Source organism: Pelodiscus sinensis, chromosome 3 (assembly GCF_049634645.1).
Source record: "Pelodiscus sinensis isolate JC-2024 chromosome 3, ASM4963464v1, whole genome shotgun sequence".
In the NCBI taxonomy this organism is placed as follows: Eukaryota; Metazoa; Chordata; order Testudines; family Trionychidae; genus Pelodiscus; species Pelodiscus sinensis.
The window spans coordinates 116,727,336-116,748,892 of NC_134713.1; the positions used below are offsets into that span (position 1 = coordinate 116,727,336).

Sequence of the window (21,557 nt, forward strand, 5' to 3'; positions counted from 1 at the left end):
CCAAGTGGCAACTCTCATTCCAAGGAACCTGTTTAAAAATTCAGATCACCAGAGTGAATTTTGCTTTCAATTTGAGCATTGTGCTAATAAACCAGCCCCAAGAAGGGGTATCATTGGACTGAGGAAAGCCTTTGTGGGATTATAGAAGAGCCCGAGAGGGAAACCTGAGGCATCAGGAAGCGTGAACTCAGAGCCAGCTATGTTGTCTCTGTTACAGGGATACATACTCCAAGCTGCACAAGAAAGGATTGCTCAACCCACCCTAATAAATACTTATCAACCAGATAATAAAATAAGCCCATACATCTCCACATATCTTCTGACCATCTGCTCCCCAATGGTCAAGGGAGAAAAACCACACGTGCAGCACTGCCAATAGGCTAACAAATCCATAGTGCAGATCCAGGCAGCTGTACAGGGAGTATATTCCAAAGATGGGAAGTCATGCTTTGCTAGCAGCTTCCTCCTGTTCATCTCAAGGGAGCTCTAACTCAAACACATCAGCTGATTGCCACAGTCCCACTATGTCACTGTGGTTCTTTGAGATATCTCAGATCTTAGCAGTTGTTGGCATCTGCTTCCCTGACGTAGGCCTTTCTTGAAAGTTATGATGGTGGTCTTGATAATAATTCATCCTGTTGAATACATACATAAGAAGGAGATATGGGCTACAATTTATTCAATATGCTGATGTCACCCTGATGGAGCAGCGGAATGACTTATCCAGTGTCTAGTTGAACCCAAGGTTTACATGAGAGCTAGTTGGCTGCAAATTAATCCAGACGTGATTGAGGTAATTTTGGTGGCTGATGGAAAACAGAGGGAAGATTTGGCAGAATGTCAATGAATGCTGCTCACTGAACGAGTACAACTGCCATTTGTAACACAAAGGGAAAGGGGAGAATTTAGGCATGTTATTAGCTATTCCTTTATGCTCTGGCTTTAGCCAATAACAATTTTTTGGTCTGCATCAACATTTCTATTCTAATGCAGACATTGCCCTAATTATCCTTGCCTCTCTCACCTTCTGAGTAAAATGTTGCAATAATCTCTAGACTGGAACTATTTGGAAAGAAGCAAAGATCTGCTTAGCAACAACTGCTAAGATCCGAGATATCTCAAAGAACCACAGTGGCTACTTTGACTATATTCTGCTAGCAGAGGCTTGAGACAAATATACAAACAGTTTCTGTCCCAGATGAGGTTTCTGTCCATAACTGACTGACCAGGCTTAGGTAAACCTAAAGACTCAAGAAGTTACTACAGGTTGAACCTCTCTAGTCTGGCACCCTCAGGACCTGACTAGTGCTGTTACAGAGAATTTGCCGGACCATGGGAGATCAATATTATGACCAACACTTCCACTGCTTAGTGGGCAGTTAGAGGACATTTAGAGGTAAATTAGAGCTAGATAACAGCACAGAATGCTGAGAGCCAGGACTGGTGGCTGTAAACAAACAGTATGTGACCATATGAAACTTGGCCACACCGCTGATAAGTAGATATTCAGCTAACTAAAATCATGCCAGATCACAGATGTTGTCAGACCAGAGAGTGCTGGACTAGAGAGGTTTAATCTCTAGTGGCCTCAGCAACAGTCTGAGTGACCTCAAAAAATGGGAGATTTGCTTTCAAGGCAACAGATAGCTAGACTGTTGACCTGAAGACATGGTTTCTCAAACACTGGCCTCATAAAAACTTCTTTAAGAACCATTGGCATCCTTTCTCCAAAACAGAGGAGGTAGCGAGAACATAGCCATTCAGATACACTCAGTGGTATCTTTTAATGTTGTACGGCACTTGAATACTGCAGTGATAGTTTTGCTAAATGTAGAAAATCCTAATATTTATAGATCCATCGAACTGAAGTACAGTATCTCTCTCCACCCATTCACATTTTCATGCTTAATATTCCACTTTACTCTCTGGCTGTGTCTACACTGGCATGAATTTCCAGAAATGCTTAAAACAGAATAGTTTTCGTTATAAATATTTCCGGAAAAACAGCGTCTACATTGGCAGGCTGCTTTTCCGGAAAAGCCCTCTTTCTGGAAAAGCATCTGTGGCCAATGTAGATGCACTTTTCCAGAAAAGAGCCCCGATCGTCATTTTCACGATCAGGACTTTTTTCCGGAAAAGACTACTGGGCTGTCTACACTGGCCCTTTTCCGGAACAGTGTTCCGGAATAAGGACTTATGCCCGAGTGGGAGCAGCATAGCTTTTCCGGATTAGCAGCTGATATTGTACAGTAGAGCGTCGTTGCTTTTCCGGAAATTCAAGGGCCAGTGTAGACAGCTCGCAGCTTATTCCGGAAAAGCGGCTGATTTTCCGGAATAAGTGGCCCAGTGTAGACACAGCCTCTATGTATAAAATGACTGCTATAAGTGTTCAAGTAGTGACTGCACCCTCTTTGGAAGACAATTGTAGTCTCATTAGCATCACTAATACCATGCTGTTGCTAAAGGCAGGGCAGGAAGATGGCTATATGAATGGATGAATATAAGATATGGCAATTGGCTAGATTTTTAAGCTGCCATTGAACCAATATTAAATTATGTTTTCCAAGAAACAAGATCCCTGCATTACTTAATATGAATATTAAACATGAAAATAAAACTTGTCATATCTACTCAGCTAATGGATCAGTCTAGTTTAATATCCTGACTGCAGAGGTCACCAATACTGGAATCTTCAAAAGAGGAAAGCCTCCTGTACTACACCTAACCACCTGTTCAGTGCTATTCAAAGGTGAAAAAATCTGCTTGGTCATCTACAATGATCAGTTAATGTCCTGAAGCATGAGATATGATTGTCCTTAACAGTATCTTAAGTTAGAAAAAGTAGTATAGTAATACAGAAGTAAACTTTTACTGCAGTTCTTGTTCTAGGTTTGTTTCCAGATAATGCTAAAACCACAAATAGCAATTTGGACACCAGTCTCAGAGGCAAGAGTAATTAGGTTTTAAATGTCTATCTCTTAGCAAAATAAGCAATAGCTGACTTTTACATTAACGGAACAATAAAAGCAGGATTTTTTTTGTCATCCTCTTAATTGTTGTATCCATAAAATACCACCCATACAGATGACTGAACACTTCAGTTAAGAGTTTTATCAAGCCCCCCACCCCCGCTCTTTTTCTCAACCTAGATAATCTGAAACCTCCTAAGTGGTATATTTTAAGGAACAGAATTAGGCAGATGTATCATCTGTCATGGGGTTTGAACCCAGTGTCATCAGGAAAAGAGCTGCTATTAATGGATGAAGATGTCAAACTCTGTTACAGGAGTAGCTGTGACTGCATATTTATCACAGTGTCACAGGGTCCCTCGCAAACAGAAAGATTTCTCTGTTTATTCACAGTGAAGACACTTAATTAATGACTAGGCCTAATCAGGCTGTTTTATTATTTACAGGGATTCCAGCATGGCTTAGCGCAACTGATATGCAAACAAACCATCCTAGGCCTGAATTAATTAATAATTCTAAACCAGGCTCAGGAATGGCACTGTCAAGTAGCTCTTTGGTGATTTACAACACCTCCACTGCCACGTCCACATCTCATGCATGCAAATGAGCAGCCACCCCTGCAAATCTATCATTTTAAAATCCAATGTGCTGTCTTGTTGATTACAGGAATGCCCTTATCTTTGCACATGACTTAATGGAGACAAATGCCTGAGCAGGGCAGGTTCCTGGGGTCTTTTGTGGGCACAGACCTACAAGGGGTGTCATTTCAGAAACATTCAAGGGGAAGGAAAGAGAGAACAGGGACAAGTCTTTGATTGCATATAGCACCACTGGCATGCCAAAATCTTTTAGTCTTGCACTGTGTTGTCACCTACAAACAAGGGCTGATTGGCTCATCCCCTTGCACATTGCTGTGGTCATTGACACCTGTAAAAGGGGACAAATAAGTGTCAAATGCCACCAAGCCAGCAGGTTAGCAGGTGCAAATAAAGACCTATGGAACTAGGCTGGGAAAAAATGCAATCCCAAACAGTTTAGGGAGGGAAGGAGCCCATCAGTAGTGACAGGGTAGAGGTGCAGAATGTTGCAGTTGGAAAGTGCCTGCCATCTAAGGAAGAATTTCAAAGCACTTTATAAGCATTAATGCATTAACTCTCACAACATTCCTGTGAATAAGGTTTTACTGTCCCTGTTTTGCTCCTGAGGAAGTGGAAGGAAAGAGAAGCTAAATAATTTGCCCAGATTCAATGAAGAAGTCAGTGCTACCAACCAGGAATCAAGCTTCTTGTCTTTCAGTCATGGGGATTTCCCCAGAAGACTGTCCTTTCTTGGAAAGCAAATTCTAAATAAGTGACAAAAGCCAAAGCAGTACAACAGAAAGCAGACGAAAGTCTCTTATGAGTGTGTGAAGCCATATGATTGAAATATGACCATTTATATAATAAATAATGCCAGTTAGACAACTGCAACAAATCGTATACAAAGTGTCATATAAAGTGTCCCAAGAAAAGCTATGATTATTATGATTACCCTGTTTCTATGCATGTATCATTTATGTATCTGAAGTTATGAATTTTGACTACGTACTAGGATTTCCAATGTGCCTGTTCACAGTAATACCCACCAAGTAAAATCCACATAGAAGTCAGACAGCAGATTGTGAATGGACTAGTCAAGTTAATGGCCCAATAAAAGAAAACATAACTCACAATAAACCGTAGAAGAAGTTGGTCCCCACTTAGGGTATGTCAAGACTACATCTCTCTGTCGCCAGAGTATGTAAATTAGACATATGAACATTGCAAATGAAGCAGGGATTTAAATCTCCCACACTTCATTTGAATAATAATAGCCGTTGCGTTTTGCCAAGTCAGCAGTTTGTCGGCAAAAAGCGGCTGTCAAGATGGGGATCGGGCGACAAAGAAAGCCTTTGTTGGCTGATCCTTTATGCCTTGTAAAACAAGGTTTCCAGGATCAGCTGACAAAGACTTTCTTTGTCACCCGATCCCTGTCTTGACAGCCACTTTTTGCCGACAAACTGCTGACTCGGCAAAACCGCGGTGGCCATTTTTATTCAAATGAAGTGTGTGAGATTTAAATCTCCGCTTCATTTGTACTGTCAGTATGTCTAATTTACATCCTCTGGCAACAGTGAGTCGTCTTGTGCACACTTTGGCCTGAGTATGGGTAATGGATGCTCCTATGAATCATCGAAGCATGCAAGGCCATGTGACTAGCTCGTGTGATCCCAGACTCCATCTTGTGCCTGTAATTTTTCACAAACTAAGACTGAGACTATTCCCTGTACATGGGTTAAAACTCTGAGACCATCTCTATTTTGCCTCTTTCTTGTTCTAATCTCTGGGCCAGGGATATGTTCAAGGGGAAGCAATCAAAAGCATGAGACCCCCCTAGTCAGTGGAGGCACAGACCTCCTCCAACTGCTGAGGGAGAGTAAACTTCTCCAGCTCCAGGCTTGCAGGGGTGGAGAGATCCCAGCACCTATGGCCATGGGTGACACAAAAAGAGACCCTCCAAAAGTGGCCAAATTTTTATTCCTGTGCACTCCCCCACTCTGGACTATGGATATACAAAGGAGCATTCCAACCAATGGACTGAGAATCTTCCAATGTTTTTACAAGCCATTTATTCCATTACATCTTCAAACCTAATACAAGGACTTTGCAATGAGTGTATGTATTAGTTAAAAGGGTCAAGGAAAACACCGTCCTCCTTTTCTCTTATAAACAAACATTTAGATATTAAGATACTAAAGGACTGGCAACAGTGTGATTATTGGATAATAACTTAGCTATATATTGACATGACTATGTAGTTGATATTTTGAGATCAGATGATCCCATTGATAAAATTGGTTTTAACTAACCACTCATCATAAGTGAAATAAGTGTTGGAATACCCAAAGACATTGCAGTTTGGACTTCTTGTTGACCATTGTGGAGAAACAGAAATTTACTTTTATTACTGCCTTGGTATATCTTACAGAAGAATATGGGTGGGTTTGCTCCAATAATGAACAGTGTATCCTGAACTGGGTAGTCTCAGCTATGACTCACTGAGGCACGGTTACAGAGTGGGAGTCACAGCATCCATGAGTGCCATCCAATAGCACCACTTAATATGTGAGTATCAGCAAGCAATGATCACATCTGATATATAGGTTGAACCTCCTTGGTCTGGCACCTTCAGGACTTGACAGATCCTGAACCAGAGGGGACATCAATGCCGGCCACTCTGCTGCCTCTGGCATTGGCACGGATGTAACATGAGTTTAGTACAGGAAGTGAAAAACAATACCCAAACTGCATAAATATCTAAATCAGGGTTGGACAATAATTTTCTCAGGGGGGCCTCTACATGAATTTTGGTACATGGTCAGGGTCCAATTCCACCCCGGAAATTGAAGGGCCTAAGGCAGAAGGGACGGGGCTGAGGCTTAGCCTTCCCCCAGAGTTGTCTGGGGCCAGAGGCTTTGAATTAAAAACCACAGCCAAGAGTTTGCGGCTCCCAGCCCCACTGCTACCATGTTGCCTAGCAACCACCTGGAGTTGCTGCAGCTATTTAAAGGGCTCGCAGCAATGGGCCCTGCCTGGGTAGTACCCCATGACCATGAGCCATTTAAATTGGATCCTGCTACTTGAGTCAGCACCTGGAAATTCGGTGGCATGGGCAGCAGGATATAAATAGAAAACACCCAGATGAAGTCTGCAGGCCTGATCAAAGTGTTAGGCGGGTCAGATCCAGCCTCTACCCTGCATCTTGCCCAGTCTGGAGCTAAATAGATGCTTAGAGAGAGGGGAAGACTGACAAAAAGGAAGCAGGATGACATGCCCTGTAAACATATGTTCTTATTTTTATTTAGCCATGCAGCAATCATTTTTTCAGCAAAACATGCTGCGTTAGGGGACACAGGGTTTTTAATGGCTTTTCTATCATACTTATACTAAAGGCTGGGTTGTCTAGATTCAGAAAATACACAGAGCGGAACTGGATAAAGCAGACAGCTCAATGGACAATTTATCAAAATATTATCTATGCAGTGAGGTGAAAATTATTAATTTGTAACCGGGTTATTAAGAATGTCAAGCCTGGAGTAACGTTTGCAATGCTCAAGTCTGAAAATTCAATTTGTGGACTGCAGCATTAAATTAAAAAAAAAACCCTCCCCTTTCGTCAGTTTTCACTGCTGTTTGTAGGTGTACCAGGGCTTTGGTATGCCTAGTTCTCAACTAGTCTGTTCTGGTGCTTGCAAGAAGGATAGAGGTGAAGAGGTCATGAACAATGGTGGTTTAACCTGATCTTTGTAGTCCTTATATTAAGGAGCAATTCAGAAGGCTGCCTACCACCAATGGACTCTGGGGAAGTATAGAGTGGCTATTGTGATCTATACTCCAATCAGCCTTACACAATGAACCTTGAGTTGAGGGCTTTCAGCAGCGTCAGTACAGAGCCTTAACTTTCCAAGCAAGTTTTCAGCACTGGAGTGGGGCTGGCCAACATTTTTTCATTGAAAACCTTTAAAATCAATAATAGGAGTTTCTTTGAAAAAAGGCATTTTACTCTACTACATCCATCCGTTTTCAAGAAAATGTTTCATGTTTTGACGAGCATTTCAAAATGAAACATTTCCAAAACATTTTGGAATTTTGCAAATTTTTCCTTTTGCAAGTGTGGCAACTTTTCCATTTTTTCTCAGCAATTTTCTTCACTTGTCATCTCTTCCAAAATAGAAAAGGAAAAAATGTTTATAACTACAAGAAAATGTTCACTTATCCACCGTTTCCCATGGGTAGATAGAAAATAAAGTAAAAGAAAGTCAAGGAAGGGAGATATGAATGCTGATTTATCTTCACCTCTAACTGAAATTAAAACAGCCTAGTTAATGTGACTATGCTGCATCTTTAGTGTATGTACGTCCCTGTTGTCTCACTAGTTCAATTTTCAATGGTTCATGTTCCTACTGCAGGCATAGTTTATGTTAAAGACCTATCTAATAAAGCTCCAAATAGTTTACAGAGGGACTAATTAGATGCTAAATTATTTGTAGTGTAATAGATAACCCGGTCAAAGCAAGGTGATTCTGAGCACCAGAGTTGGCTTTGCAGAGTAGTGCATATTTGCAGGGTTGGTGAAAACTGTGCATACTGAAAAGCACTCTAACATGTCTGGGCAATGTCTCACAGAGTTCTGGGGAGTGGGGAGGGGAGGTGCCTCTTTTTTAGCTCCTTGAGATTTGTCTTCACTATGAAGTTTAACAAATGGGTTAGGTGGCACAATACTGACTGATTGACTGAACAATGCACAGCAATGTGTCAGCTAGTCACAGAAAAACCCTACTGAGTCCAGCCCAGTATGATACTGAACAATCTCACCTTGCTTATATTAGCCCTTTCACATTGTGCCAGCCAACTTGATTGCTAAAAGTCGAGTATAAACACAGTTACATTTCCTAGGTAAGACACAGCCAAGCAAGGTAGCACGGAATCTCCACTCTGCAAGCTCCAATGGCTGTTGTGAAGGAGAGGAAGAGCTCTGGTTTTCCCTTCTCATTGCTACTTTCAGAGAGGCAAGTGTCTACAAGAGCTCTAGTCCTAAACAGAACTGTGATGCTTCAATTTTGGCAGCTGCATCCTGTGTGCTGGCTCCAAGAGCCCACAAAGGAAAAGAAGGTACCTTGCCCTTTTTCACATCTATACCGTGTTCAGACCCAATATGACCAATAGATTCTAGAAAGCATCAAGTGCCTTGTTGAAGTTATTCAGCACCTCTCATTTGCTGTGCAGCCTGTTTAGCCACAGCTATGCAGAGCATGTGGAGTTACACAGTAATGATCATGTTCTCATGTTTGCAAGCTGTATCATTAGGCCGTAAAATGTTTAGGGCCCCTCCCGTGTGCAATTACAAAGTTTACTCATGCATCGTTTTTAAAATGAGCAATTGGTCTTTTGTACATAAAAATCAAACAAACAAGCCCAAGCGTGACATTTGTCAAGGAAACTAAAGAGAAGGGCTGAGAGGTCTGACAGCTTTATTTGCAGCCACCATTTTGTTGCTGTTCAGGGAGCCAATCATATAATAGCAACTGGGCAGATTTTTTTTAACATATATTTTAAACAGGGAGAACCCAATTCTTGTTAATGAGGCCAAGTTGGCTGCCTTGGTGACTGACAACTGGTGTTTATCCACAGCATGGGGACAATAAGAACAGCTGAAGAGGAAATTGACCTGCACAAGTGCCTCAGTCCTGGTTTAGAGGCACCACATATAGAGCTAACAGATTTTATGGCTTCTTTGGTCCTTGGCTTCTCAACTGACTCTTCCTCGAAGGGTACCAGCTGAGATGACCCCTCTCCACCAGTTTGCATCACAAAGACCATATGAACAACCATGGAAAACATATGAGGCTGAATCCAATCCATGGATGTGCGCACAAGGGAGGAGAGGGCCCAAGGAACTTCCACCACCTTTTGACAACGTGAAGGGGCTGGGAAACTAGAAGTATGTTGCACTCTCCTAACCAGCATACAACCAGCTGGGCTTTCAATGACTCTGAAAATAATGGGGGAGTTTGGACTCTGAATAAGATTCTGGAATTAAATATGTGCTTCCTTCCACTGATCTCTTGCAATTCCCAGATTGTAAGGTTGGAAATCTAGTCTGAATTCCTGTATAGTACAGGCCAAAGAACATCCTGAAAGTAATTCCTAGGGCATATTATTTAGAAAAAACATCCAGCTTTGATTTACTCATATTGAGTGATGGACAGGGGACTGACACACCTGCTGGGTTCCTGGGCAAAGTGTGTGTGGGGGGGGCCTACTCCATGCTCCCAGAAGGGGTGGGATTTCAGGTGGAAGGGGCAGGCTGGGGCCAGGCCCTCAGCGCTGCCCAGAGAGCGCTGTGATGCACCTCATCCCCCACCAGTCCTCAGAGCCACCTGGAGCAGATCACCCAGTGCTCCAGCAGCAATTTGAAGAGCCCGGCCGTCTGGCCATCACCACTGTTGCAGTAGCTGTGGTAGCAGCTGGGAGCCTGGTCCTGTTTGAATCCCAGGCCCTGAGACAGTTGAGCTCTTAGTGGGCTAGGTGATCTAGTCTGAATTCCTGTATAGTACAGGCCAAAGATCATCCACATTGGTCCTTGATAATTTGTTGCAATGGTTAGTTACTCTCCATATGAAAAATTTACACCTCAATTCCAATCTTAATCCATCTAGCTTCAGCTTCCGGATCTTGGATCGTGTGCCAAATACAGAGGTAAAATAACCTCTCTACTTCTCCTTGAGTTTCCCCAAATACTGGCATCTGACATTCTATTGTTGCAGAAAAAAATGCAAAAGAAAAAGCAAACAGTGGTATATTTATGAACTTATATTTTTCAGCGCAAAGAAACTTATCCTGTCATGGAGGATGATTATGTTTTGTGTCCATTCCTAGATAACACAGGCAACTAAGGCCTTGTTGATATTGGGAAAATGAATTTTGTAGGTAAATGTATTAACTAATACAGTATATTAAACACAATTTTACCCTTATTTTGGACAAGGGCAGCACTATTTAAAAATGTATTAACCTGACCACAACCAGATAACAGTCCACATTAAGACCAAAATCACATTTAACATTGATACAATGGGCTAGTTAACATGATGCATTTCCCTAGTATAGGCAAGACCTAAACCTACAGGTAATCCTGACTTGGGCACTCTCTCAACTGTTAGAAATCACCTTCTCTTTCAGACGTCCTATTCTATATTATTATGAAAAGGGAAAATTTACACACCTTTTACTCTGACCACAAGAAGTCTGAATTGGAGCTTTGCAAATGACTGATTCAGTTTTCTGGCAATTCTGAAAAATATAATAAATTATTTCAAGTTGATCCTAAAAGAAAATATTTGCAAAATGTTGGTGAATGTAAAAATGAAGAACAAACTTTTGTAGGTCCAACAAAACACTTCAATAACCTCCAAATGAAACTTTTAGTTTAGATTTTGAGCTTTTAGCTTTTTATATTAAAACAAATTCAAGGAAATTTCTAAATTGCTATTTCTAAATGAAATAGCAAACTCAAAACATTTTGTTTTAAAAATGTTGAGGTGAAATGTTTCAATTTTTTCAGATATTTTTCCCACTGAAACAATTAGACAAACGAGAAATGACTTAGTGAAATTCTTCAGTTGATCAGATACTGCACATTTCTCTAAAAAAGGCTTTGGCTAAAAATAATTCATGCTACTTTAATTGGAATTCAGTGTTTTTGTGCATTTAAATAATTATATGTTTAATAATTTCTGAAGACCTATACAGTCTTAACAATTAGATGGCTATATTCAACATTACAAATGATGACCCAAAGTAATAATTATATAAAAATACTATAGAACCAGTGAAACAGAAAGAAAAACTTCAGAATACCCTTCACAAAAATATGAAAATATAAACATGACTTTAAAGACACATTATTTCAGACATTATGCATGGGATTTTTAAAAACACTAAGCCTTGTCTCCTGTTGAGTTCAATGTGAATTTTACTATTAGCCTTATTGGAAACAGAATTAGGGTAACGTGGAAAGCTTTTGAAAATCCCATCGTGTAAATATATCCACACACCTACACATGTTTGTTGAAAAATGCCTGAGCATAACTGATGAGGACATGTCAACACTGTAAACAAATACTTCACATTTCTCAACAAATACTCTGTTTTAGAGACTCTAGGGACTAGTAGTTTTGAGTTTTTCTGAGGATTGAACTAGAAAGACCAAAGGTTAACTAGTGAAACATGGGTAATTTTTAAATGTTTCTGAGTTATGCAAAGAATCAGTTAAAATTGCCACAACTATTAAATCTCAGTAAGTGGTTGAAGGATAGGGAAGAATTATGTGGTTGTTATAAAAATAAGTAGAAAAAAGTCCTGGCTTTAAATGCCTTTTTCTACTCAATCCTTTCTAGGAAGATGTGACCACTTCAGAAATTAAGGTGAGTAAAATAATCAAACACTTGGTTGTACCTTGTGTTGGCAGAGGAGGAAAGCAGCCAATTTGTAGTGATTTTTGCTGAAATCTAGACATTTAAAATATCGTTTTAAAGCAAATCCTCACTTACATTAAAGTAAGTATGGAGCAGAATAATACACAGTAATACAAAACACCAGACCTTTTTAACTATCCACCCTTATAGCTCATTTCCTCTCTAGCAGGGATAAGTGTGTTATCCCACTGTAACTCATTATATTTTCTATCTCCCTTTGTCCTTTTGTACTGTGATCATCATTAGTTCTGTGGCATACTGTTAGGCACGGAAACATAGTTGCAAAGGGTTTTTTTAATTGCCCGGTTGAAACTCTGGCTAGTCTGTGAGGAAATGTAGAAAATTACAAGAATGGAGCTTGCCATGGAAATATACTGGGAAGAATTAACAACCCTCTTCTTCTCCTTCCCCTCCCCCCCAAGAAAACAAACCCCACAGCCTGAGACTTGGAGTTAATGGATGGGAGAAAGTGAGAGAAAGGGGAGCAGATGGTCAGCTGGGAATGATGGGGAAGCAGGATACACTTTTCAGAAAGAAAACATGTCAGTCTGCATGTCACTGAATAGGATTAGTTTCACAAACATTATGTGATCACTCGATCTCTCTTTCACAGAATTTGCCAAGGGTAAATGCAGACGAGCAAAGAAATTCATTTATTACAAGTTGTAGGACTACTTTATTGAAATATATTGTTTTGCTATTGGTTGCAGTCTGCACAACATCACGTAAAGCTGCTAATTTGTGCCAGGATGTTTCATGGGGGCTGGACTTGATGACCTTCTAAGGTATCTTTCAGCTCTATGGTTCTATGACTTACTGAGGCAGCTCAGCTTTACTTGACAATAGCAACTTTGCCTCTTTAAGTCTGTCCCTCTGCTTTAGTCTTTTCCTTTACATTTGTCAGCATCGGCCCTTCCTCAAAGTACTGACACAGAATAGCAAGTTTTGCTGAGGCTACCTTCTCACCACATCATAAATCCCAAAGCCTACCATGGAAATGCTTGGTCATCAGGCCAGCTTTCTTCTACAGTTAGAAGAACACACTTTTTTAGGGTGGGAGCTGTTTTCCTTACTTCATATTATATTAATTTGCTTCATAGTGTAATTTTTTGGACTAAAGGCTATATCCTGCCCCGTGTTCAGAGCCTTCAGAGCACAATGCACTTAACATCCACTATGGGCAATCAACACCTCAGGTGGCTGGATCCAGAACAACATTTTAGATGGGCATGACCCTTTGCCAATACTCCGTATGTGTTCACTTAGGGCCTGTGTCTGGAAGCTTGATGCAATTTGTGCAGCTTTCATTCAGGCACGTAAACCTACTGGATTACTCATGTAAGTATATTCAGTGTTGCAGAATATTCCCTTGTGCCTTTTGCTCCCCCACCCCAAGGTTCAGATGGGAAAGGCCTGTTTTGAAGCTGCAGGTCTTAGTCCTTGTCTACACTACACAATTAAGCCAAATTAAGTTATGTTGATGAACAGCCAGCACAGTAATTAAACCCCTTTTTCATAATCGCACTATGCTCCTTGTGAGGTGTCTACAGTAGCAGGGCTTGCATCGATGCAGAGAGCAGTGCTCCATAGGTAGCTAATCTCACTGGGCATTTTCTTGACACAATCTATCATGGAGTATTTTAGGAAGGGCTTGCAATATCTAGGTGCAAACAAATCCTGAAAAGGTGACCAGGAACCTGGATTCAGCATCCCATCATATAGTTTTAACCATCCCATCACTCCATGAGCATCTTATTACGTTTTGCATGGTGTCAAGTATCAGAGTAATAGCCATGTTAGTCTGAATCTGCAAAAGTGGCGAGGAGTCCTGTGGCACCTTATAGACTAACCGAAGTGTTGGAGCATCTGACGAAGTGGGTCTTTACCCATGAAAGCTTATGCTCCAACACTTCGGTTAGTCTATAAGGTGCCACAGGACTCCTCGCCGTTATTACGTTTTGTGTCACATTTCAAAGACCCCACTATCCTGCGTATCCACCATCTCTGAGAAGCATGGATCCAGCATTGCTCTTCATTATTGTGCTGAGTGTTATGACTCCAATGCACCTGATCCTGCAGTATCATGAGCTACAAGTCTGATAATGAGGCCTTGTTATCTGCCGTGCTGTGCACCATAAAAAAAAAAAAATCAGGATTGCTGTTGGCAATGTCACAATGTTGGCATTTGTGGAACAGCTGCACATGGTAGGCCACCAGTTATAGGCCTGAGAAACAAGCGGTGACAGAAAGGAATGCACCATCATGCAGGTATGGGATGACAAATAGTGGCCACAAAACTTTCTGGTGTGCAAGGTCACATTCCTGGCACTGTACAGAGCTCACCTCAGCCAAAAGACACAGCAACACCAAAACAAGGGTTGGTGGAGAAGCGAGTGGAGATTGCCAACTTCCACAAAACAATGCCAGATTAGCAGCAATCAGCCAGGGTTCAATTTGGAGTTGGCAAATCCACTGTGGGGTTTGCCAACTTCCACAAAACAATGCCAGATTGGCAGCAATCAGCCAGGGTTCAATTTGGAGTTGGCAAATCCACTGTGGGGTTTGCTATGATACAAAGTTCACAGGACCATTAATTGCAGCCTGCTGCGAAGGACTTTATCTCTGAGCAATGTGCAGGCTGACACAGCCTCGGCTTTCCACAGATCCAGGAGATCCACTATTTCTGGTGTACCTCAGACAGAAGCTTTACGTGCTACACGGAGACAGGATAGTTAGCTGGCCAGTGTCTATGTGACCTCTCCACACCGAACAAACAGGAAATGGAATTTCAAACATTCCCAGAGCTTTAAAAGAGAAGGGGCATGCACCTGGCCACTGGCCAATGGAATTCAAAAAAGTGACTGAAGTGGTCATGGTGCAGCATTGTGAGACACCACTAGGAAGCCACTAAAGTCACTGTAAGCAATCCAATAGCTATACTGACACCACATTGCCCTAAGCACTACTCTTCTTGCTCAGCTGTTTTAATTAGTTCATTGCAGCAGGTGAAATACAGTGGGAGGAGGTACATTGTAGTGTCGATTCCTACACAATTAGGTTGATTTGAGGTGCCTTAAGTTAAATTCTGTAGAGCAAACCAAGCCTCAGGTTCTATGGCTGATGCCAGAAATATTGGCTTAGCTAGTACGGTGATCAGAGGTATTTATGACCATGAATTCATTAAAACGGGGGGAAAGGTGAAGAAAGGCTCCTGAATTTGGAGTGGAATGTGGAGGGTTGGGAAAGAAATAATGGAAGCTAAGCAAAGGCAAGGCATAGGGCATGCATATATCAGATACCCTGAATGGAATGGATTTACTGCTACTGATATCAGTGGGGCCAGGATTTCACTCACTTCCTTTCTTTAAACGTATTGTAGATCCTGAGTTGTGACTTCATTCTTCATGCTCGCTTCATGGTGAGAGTATCATCTGTGACTGGATCCTGAATTCACTGCTTTCAGCGTAGGAGCATAAAAGCTAATGAAAAAAATACATATTCTATAGGAATCTGAAGGCGTAGAAGTCAATACATAACTCAGCAGGGGCAGAGATGAAATAGTCGAGGATTGAATACAATTCAAGAACCTGGCCAGACTGACATTCAATACAATATCTTGCATTTCTATAGCACCTTCCTTCCCAAAGAAACACAGTCCCGAGATAAAGGAAAATCCTCACCCACTCAAATGCAGTCAGTTTTGGGAGACAAGCAGTAGCTGTTTGACATGGCTAAGCTCACTACACAGTTTAGGACAGGAAGTGAAGACAAGCATAACTATCTGAAATTGCAGAAGGAGTTAATACATCAGCAGCATTTGGGAAGTTCTCCTTATTTGCTATGCAATATGCCAGACTTTCCATAGCTAAACAAATAATTTCAGGCATCTTTGTGTGGTGTCTCTTTCATGTGGGCGGTAGCAACTAGCATAGCATAAGGGTTATTATAAACATTATGGATCCATGTGAAAAAGAGCTCTCGCACGTTAATGCTCCAAAGCATATCAAATTAATACGACTATTAAATTCTGTCAAAATACCTCTCCAGCATCCCGCAAGAGAACCAAGAAATTAATTTGCCTCATTTTGTAGCATTTGTCATACTCAGGGGTCTGCAGGCATTTTACTAGAAATGTCCCTGTAAATACTGGTCGGTCTGAGTGAACACATTGTGGAGGCAGTATTTCCATGAACAGCAGCGTGAAATCCTGAGTTCGGCTCACATTATTTCTCTGACTAGAACCAGCGAGTTTGGTTTCCAGGGCTTCATGTCTGTATTCTTAAATCCAAACCACTCTCAAGCAAACCCAGCAAAATTAATTGGTTTTGGAATAAAAACTAGTGAGTTTTTCTATCCATTCCCTCTAAACATCACCCCTGCCCCTCCCCCCTCGGCTGACTCCTACACCTCACCGTTAGGCTCGATGGCCTTCTCTCTCCCTCATCTCCTGATATCTTCAAAGAATACCTGGGCCCTTCATATTTATTTATGGGAACAGTTAGCAGGCCTGTTCCTCCCACTCCATTGTGAGTATCTCGGGCAGCAACTGGTAGACCTTCTTCCTCAAATCCATAGCTGAACCATTTTCTGTCCCTCTTTCTGCACGGTCCTTTGGAATTTGGTCCTTTGATTACGGCATCACCAATGAGCCTTTATCTCCCTCTGAGGAAAGGAATTTTCTCTTAGGCTATGTCTAAACTGCAGAGTTTTCCCAGGATGCCTGAAGTATTCCAGAAAAACTCTGCCACATCCAGGGAACGTGTGCACTTTTTAGGAAAATTTTTCGAAAAAGTGGGCAAGTTCTTACGGCATCCCTGTATTCCTCTCAGTAAGAGGAATAAGGCTGTTCTGAAAGAGGAGGTTCTTCCAAAATTTGGCTCCGTGTAGATGGGCCAAATTTCAGAAAAGCCTCTTCAAAAAAAAGGGCAGAAAAAGATATGCAAAATGCAGTTCGCAATTTGCATATTTAAAAAAAAAAAAAACCAAACCCTGCAGTCTAGACGTAGCCTTAGTCTGTCTTAGTCTGGGTCACCTCTGCCCTAAGTCCTAGGAAGTGCCCACAAGTCACTGAGCTACTTTTCAAATCTGTAATTTAAAGGGGCCTTTACAGTTGCCATTTAATTCAAGTGGTAGCAAATAAATGGCCCTATAATTCAGAGAGGTAAATGAATCCCACCTTCCACCCATATTAAAACTAAACCGAAAGGAGCTAAACAAGAGGGCAACAATGTAATTAGAGGGGATGGCAGGGGGTGGGTTGGGTTTGGAATGATCTGTTCTGGAGAATTCTCCGCTAGTGGTTTACGTTCAGGTTCAATGGTGTTCTGCCATCTAAAAGCATGAAGCTCTCATTATTATGAAATATATATTACAGTAGTGCCCACATTCAGCATCAAGGTGCCACTTATGCTAGATGCCACACAAACTCATAAAGACAGTCCCTGTGCAGACTTTGGCTGCTGATCTTATAGAACTTTCAGACACAGAAGGTGAGATGAGCTGGAGGCATAGGTGACTGGTGTCTGTGGGGAGAGGAGGTGCAGAGAGGGCCAACCAGAGGAACTAGGAGGAGGTCTGAGGGGTCACTCCATTTAGCAATTAAAATTTTGGTGGGGGTATGCCTCCTGAGTGCTACCAGAAGGCATTCCGGTACAACAGGGATGAGAGCAGTACAAGGACCTAAATAGATCAGAAAGCATCAAGCAGATAAAAGCACTTGGTTTAGTGTTTCTTTGGTTTACTCCTATTTAACTCAAATAACTGACAAACTGTTGGGAAAATTCCTTCTTAGTTAAAGATGCAATCCCTCTCTACCTTCAATTAAGTATTAAGACAATGCCTTTTCTGGTCCAAAATAAACAATAAAAAACACAGAGGATAAGATTTGGTATTTCCAATAGCTGTAAGATAACATTAAAGCAGGAAGAAAAAAAAAGATACCCTTTTCAGGCCTTCTAAAATGTATACCCTATAAAGAAACAAAGAAGGACACAAATGCAATTGATTTCCCCTTTGCAGGTCACCTTTAAAGCCTCATTCTGGCCCTTACAACCAGATAAATTGCTGGTAAAAATCCCTTTAAGACAATGGAGCTACACCAGGAAGAAATTTGGCACATATTCTAAAGCTGTTATTAAGCTAAGGGTCAGAGCAACATCAGTTTACTCTCCTGCACTGGCTACCTATAGTGTGAGGGGGAGAACAGTCGCTATGGGGCTGCTGCATCACAATTACTCCCAGTTGGGAGCAGACCAAGCCTGGGATTTGTTTCCTCCCCCACCAATGCTCCAGCCACAGCACCCCCTGTGCTGGCTCAGCTGAAGTAATCTGCAAGGGGGAGGGACAGATAGCTTCCCTCCCAGACTGCAAGGGACCTGGGAACCAGGCTGGGATCCCGAGTCACTGTCTGATTCTAGGTTTGCATGACTGCACATGGTCTGTTAGTCAAAGGCTCATGGCAAAGCCATAATTTAGCACAAAGGAGACTAGGCTTTAGAGGGCACACTCAGCTCCACACATTTCGTCTCTTCTACTGAGAGAAGACTCACACCAGATGAAAGATTAATGGACACGATATTTTCTTTTTTAGCACCTTAAAAATTCTATTGCCATCTTTTTCCACTCAGCATCTTACTGGTCAGCAACTTCTTGTAGGATGAAATCTTCTTAAACTCAGACTATTAGCTGGAGTAATAATAGCTGTTCCTGCCCTGCTGCAGGGGAGGGGAACCTAAGGCCTAGGGACTGGATGCAACCCACCCCTGCCCCTGTTTGCCTTGGATCCAGCCCTCAAAGCTCAGGACTCTCCCCAGCATTGGGAAGCCCATGCTGGCTCTCCAGCTTCCCTTCAGCTTCTCACTTGTGTGCAGCTCCTGACTGATTTTTCTGTGGGTCAGCAGTTGCTGACCCAAAAAAGGTTACCCACCCCTGCCCTATTGCATAATATAGTCTGTGTTCCTGTCTTCAGGAACGTTTTTGACTGCCTTATGATTGATTGACAAGCAAACCTGCATCTGATCTTTAAGAAAAGGATCAAGAAGCATAGTAAGAAATTTAATTTCCTATGTGAATGGAATTCTGTGTGCATTTGTTTCTATCGCAGCTCCAGAGACATTGGCTGTGGCATATCACTTGAAATAAATACAAGAGGCAGCAGAATAAGGGTGAATTTTCAGCCCCCAAGATTTATGCATCAAAAACGTCTTCATCCTAGAACATATTTTATGAGAATTAAACTAGAAGGTACAGTCCTCCGTGTCTCAGGTCATGAGCAGGTTATAGCTCTACAAGATTTAGCTTTTCATATACATTCCTGAAATTCCTTAAACCTCTGAAATCATGAATGATTGCTCCACAGGGGAATACAGTCTATTACTAGATCCCAAACCTAGTTCCAATCACTGCCTATAATTACATTGGAATTTTTGGTCCCCAATAGATCATAAAAAATTATGAAAAAAGAATCAGTTGTATTTCATAAGGCTGAGAGACTCTTCAACTATATTAAGCCTGTGCCTGCAGTTTGCACTTTGTGGCTTAGTGCATGTATGTGTGGCTTACCATATACACAGTATGAACTCAACCCACACAAGCTTTGAAATGGTTAATTCATGCAGTGCTAAATCAGGAGAACTAAACCAGCTGGCTTTGTAGGATCTTCCCCCTTCTAGATTTCAAACAATCTCTGCTTGAGGAAACCATCTACTTGCTGGCTGAAAATCCTAAGGAGTCATGCTCGTAAAACGCCTATATACAACACTCAGCATGGGCACAGCAAACAGCCAAGCTTCAGCCATATGCAGTGCATCCAGCCATGGAGGGCCTCAGATCTGGAGCAGCCCTGCTGTCTGGCAGCTGAGACACAGGCCTGGGATTGCCGGGAAACAAAGAAGGGATGGGAAATATACCCAATTAGCAAGGCCTGACCTACTCCCCTACCCTGCCATCTATGACAAACATCTATAGAATTAAAAAGAAAACATTCCTAGAGAATCTCAGAGTAATTTCTATATTGGTTTGATTATAGCTATTACATCCTATAGTACTTTCCCCATCAGAACCATGTCTCCTTTGCCTCCCCGCACAAAACATGCAGTGAGCCTGCTTAGCTAGGGAGATAGAGAGGCCTACATCTTTGGTGCCGACCCTGAGGAAAATAAGAAGAATGCTGCATAGACAGTGAACAGAGCTCCAGTCACAGGGGTTTTGCTAAATAGACTGACTGCTGGTAAACAGATATGCTCAGCTGGTCAGAGTCAACATCTGAGGTCACTTCAGGAGCAGCAGAGAACTGGGAAAGAGAAATGGCTACCATAATCCTCTTCTCCCCTAGAAGGATGCATAAAAAGGTTTCACATCTGGTGTCACAAAGGGAGAAGCAGAGAAGATATCCACTCCTCCCCTTTCCTCATTATACAAAGACAAAAAAATCTGACCTAGCATCACTCCTGTAGCAAACAGTGTTGACAGGTTTAATGAATGAGTTGGTCACATGATTTGCATATCAGGTTCTCAGTGTGACAGCGCACCTTGCCCATCAACAGCACCTTTGAGAGTACTATCTCCTGGAATGACTTCACAATTGCTGGGGCTGCTCTGTTGTTTGTAAAAGGTGAGCTTAAAGGAACTGCCTCATCTATTCGCTGCCAAATGTCACATGTATTCTGGGATACAGTCAACTTTTGGCCCCCTTCTGACTAAGTTTATGACATGGGCATCGGGGAGAGGAATGGATGATTGAGTTTAAAAGTTCAGGTTTCTCTTATACTCCAGGGTATTGTTAGTTCCCTTAATATGCCAGGAGCAAACACTGCTGCAATCATTATGAATCCCTACTCTTGATTAGTCTAATTGTTTTCACTGCGATTACAGCAGATGCTCACATTCCTATCCTCAGTGGCCAAATCAATCTTCCCCAACTCCTCATAAATACTACAATATGAATAGAGAAATATGTATGCAGTGCTGTCATAGCCATATTGCTCCCAGGATACCAGATATTATTTCAGTCTCTATTGTCTGTAGCAGGAGATGATAGAACCACATCCTCGGGTTAACTTTCTGGACCACATGCCTTATAAGTCAAAGGGGATACACCAAATAGTTCCATCCCCTTTAGTATTTTTCCTACTGTGGCTGTGATTCCCCTTTCAGTATCATCCATCTTCCAGCACTTAAGCCATTTTGCAATCAATTAGAAAACTCTGGGGATTTTTTTTCCTATTGAAAGTTTGAGTATGCAAACCAACCAACCAAAAGCCCACCACAACATATAAAACCACAACACAAAAGCAAGCTAAAAATCAATGCATTAGGATGCAAGTGAAAGTAAATTGAAAATGTCAGATTCACAGTCCCCAGAGCTAGATGGAATACTCCTCTGTGATGAGCTGTTGCCTTGGCAAGCATGTCCACTGTATTACATCCATTTCCATTGGTGGTCTCTGCCCAACTCTTTCTCCCAGGCTTTCCTTCTGTTCCTCCAGATTCTCAAGCATGCACAGTCAAAAAACTAATACTGCTATTTACAACTG

General features: G+C 41.7%; 1 long non-coding RNA gene across 2 annotated transcripts in view; it reads right to left on the reverse strand.

Moving 5' to 3' along the window:
* Nucleotides 1–21,557, reverse strand: part of LOC112544035 (uncharacterized) — a 395,246-nt gene that overhangs the window by 53,268 nt on the left and 320,421 nt on the right. For both annotated transcript variants that reach the window (XR_012902339.1, XR_012902340.1), the window contains 2 exons: nt 15,380–15,503; nt 10,773–10,840 (listed from right to left, as the gene is read on the reverse strand). This is a non-coding gene — a long non-coding RNA (uncharacterized LOC112544035). The remainder of the gene's footprint in view (nt 1–10,772; nt 10,841–15,379; nt 15,504–21,557) is intronic.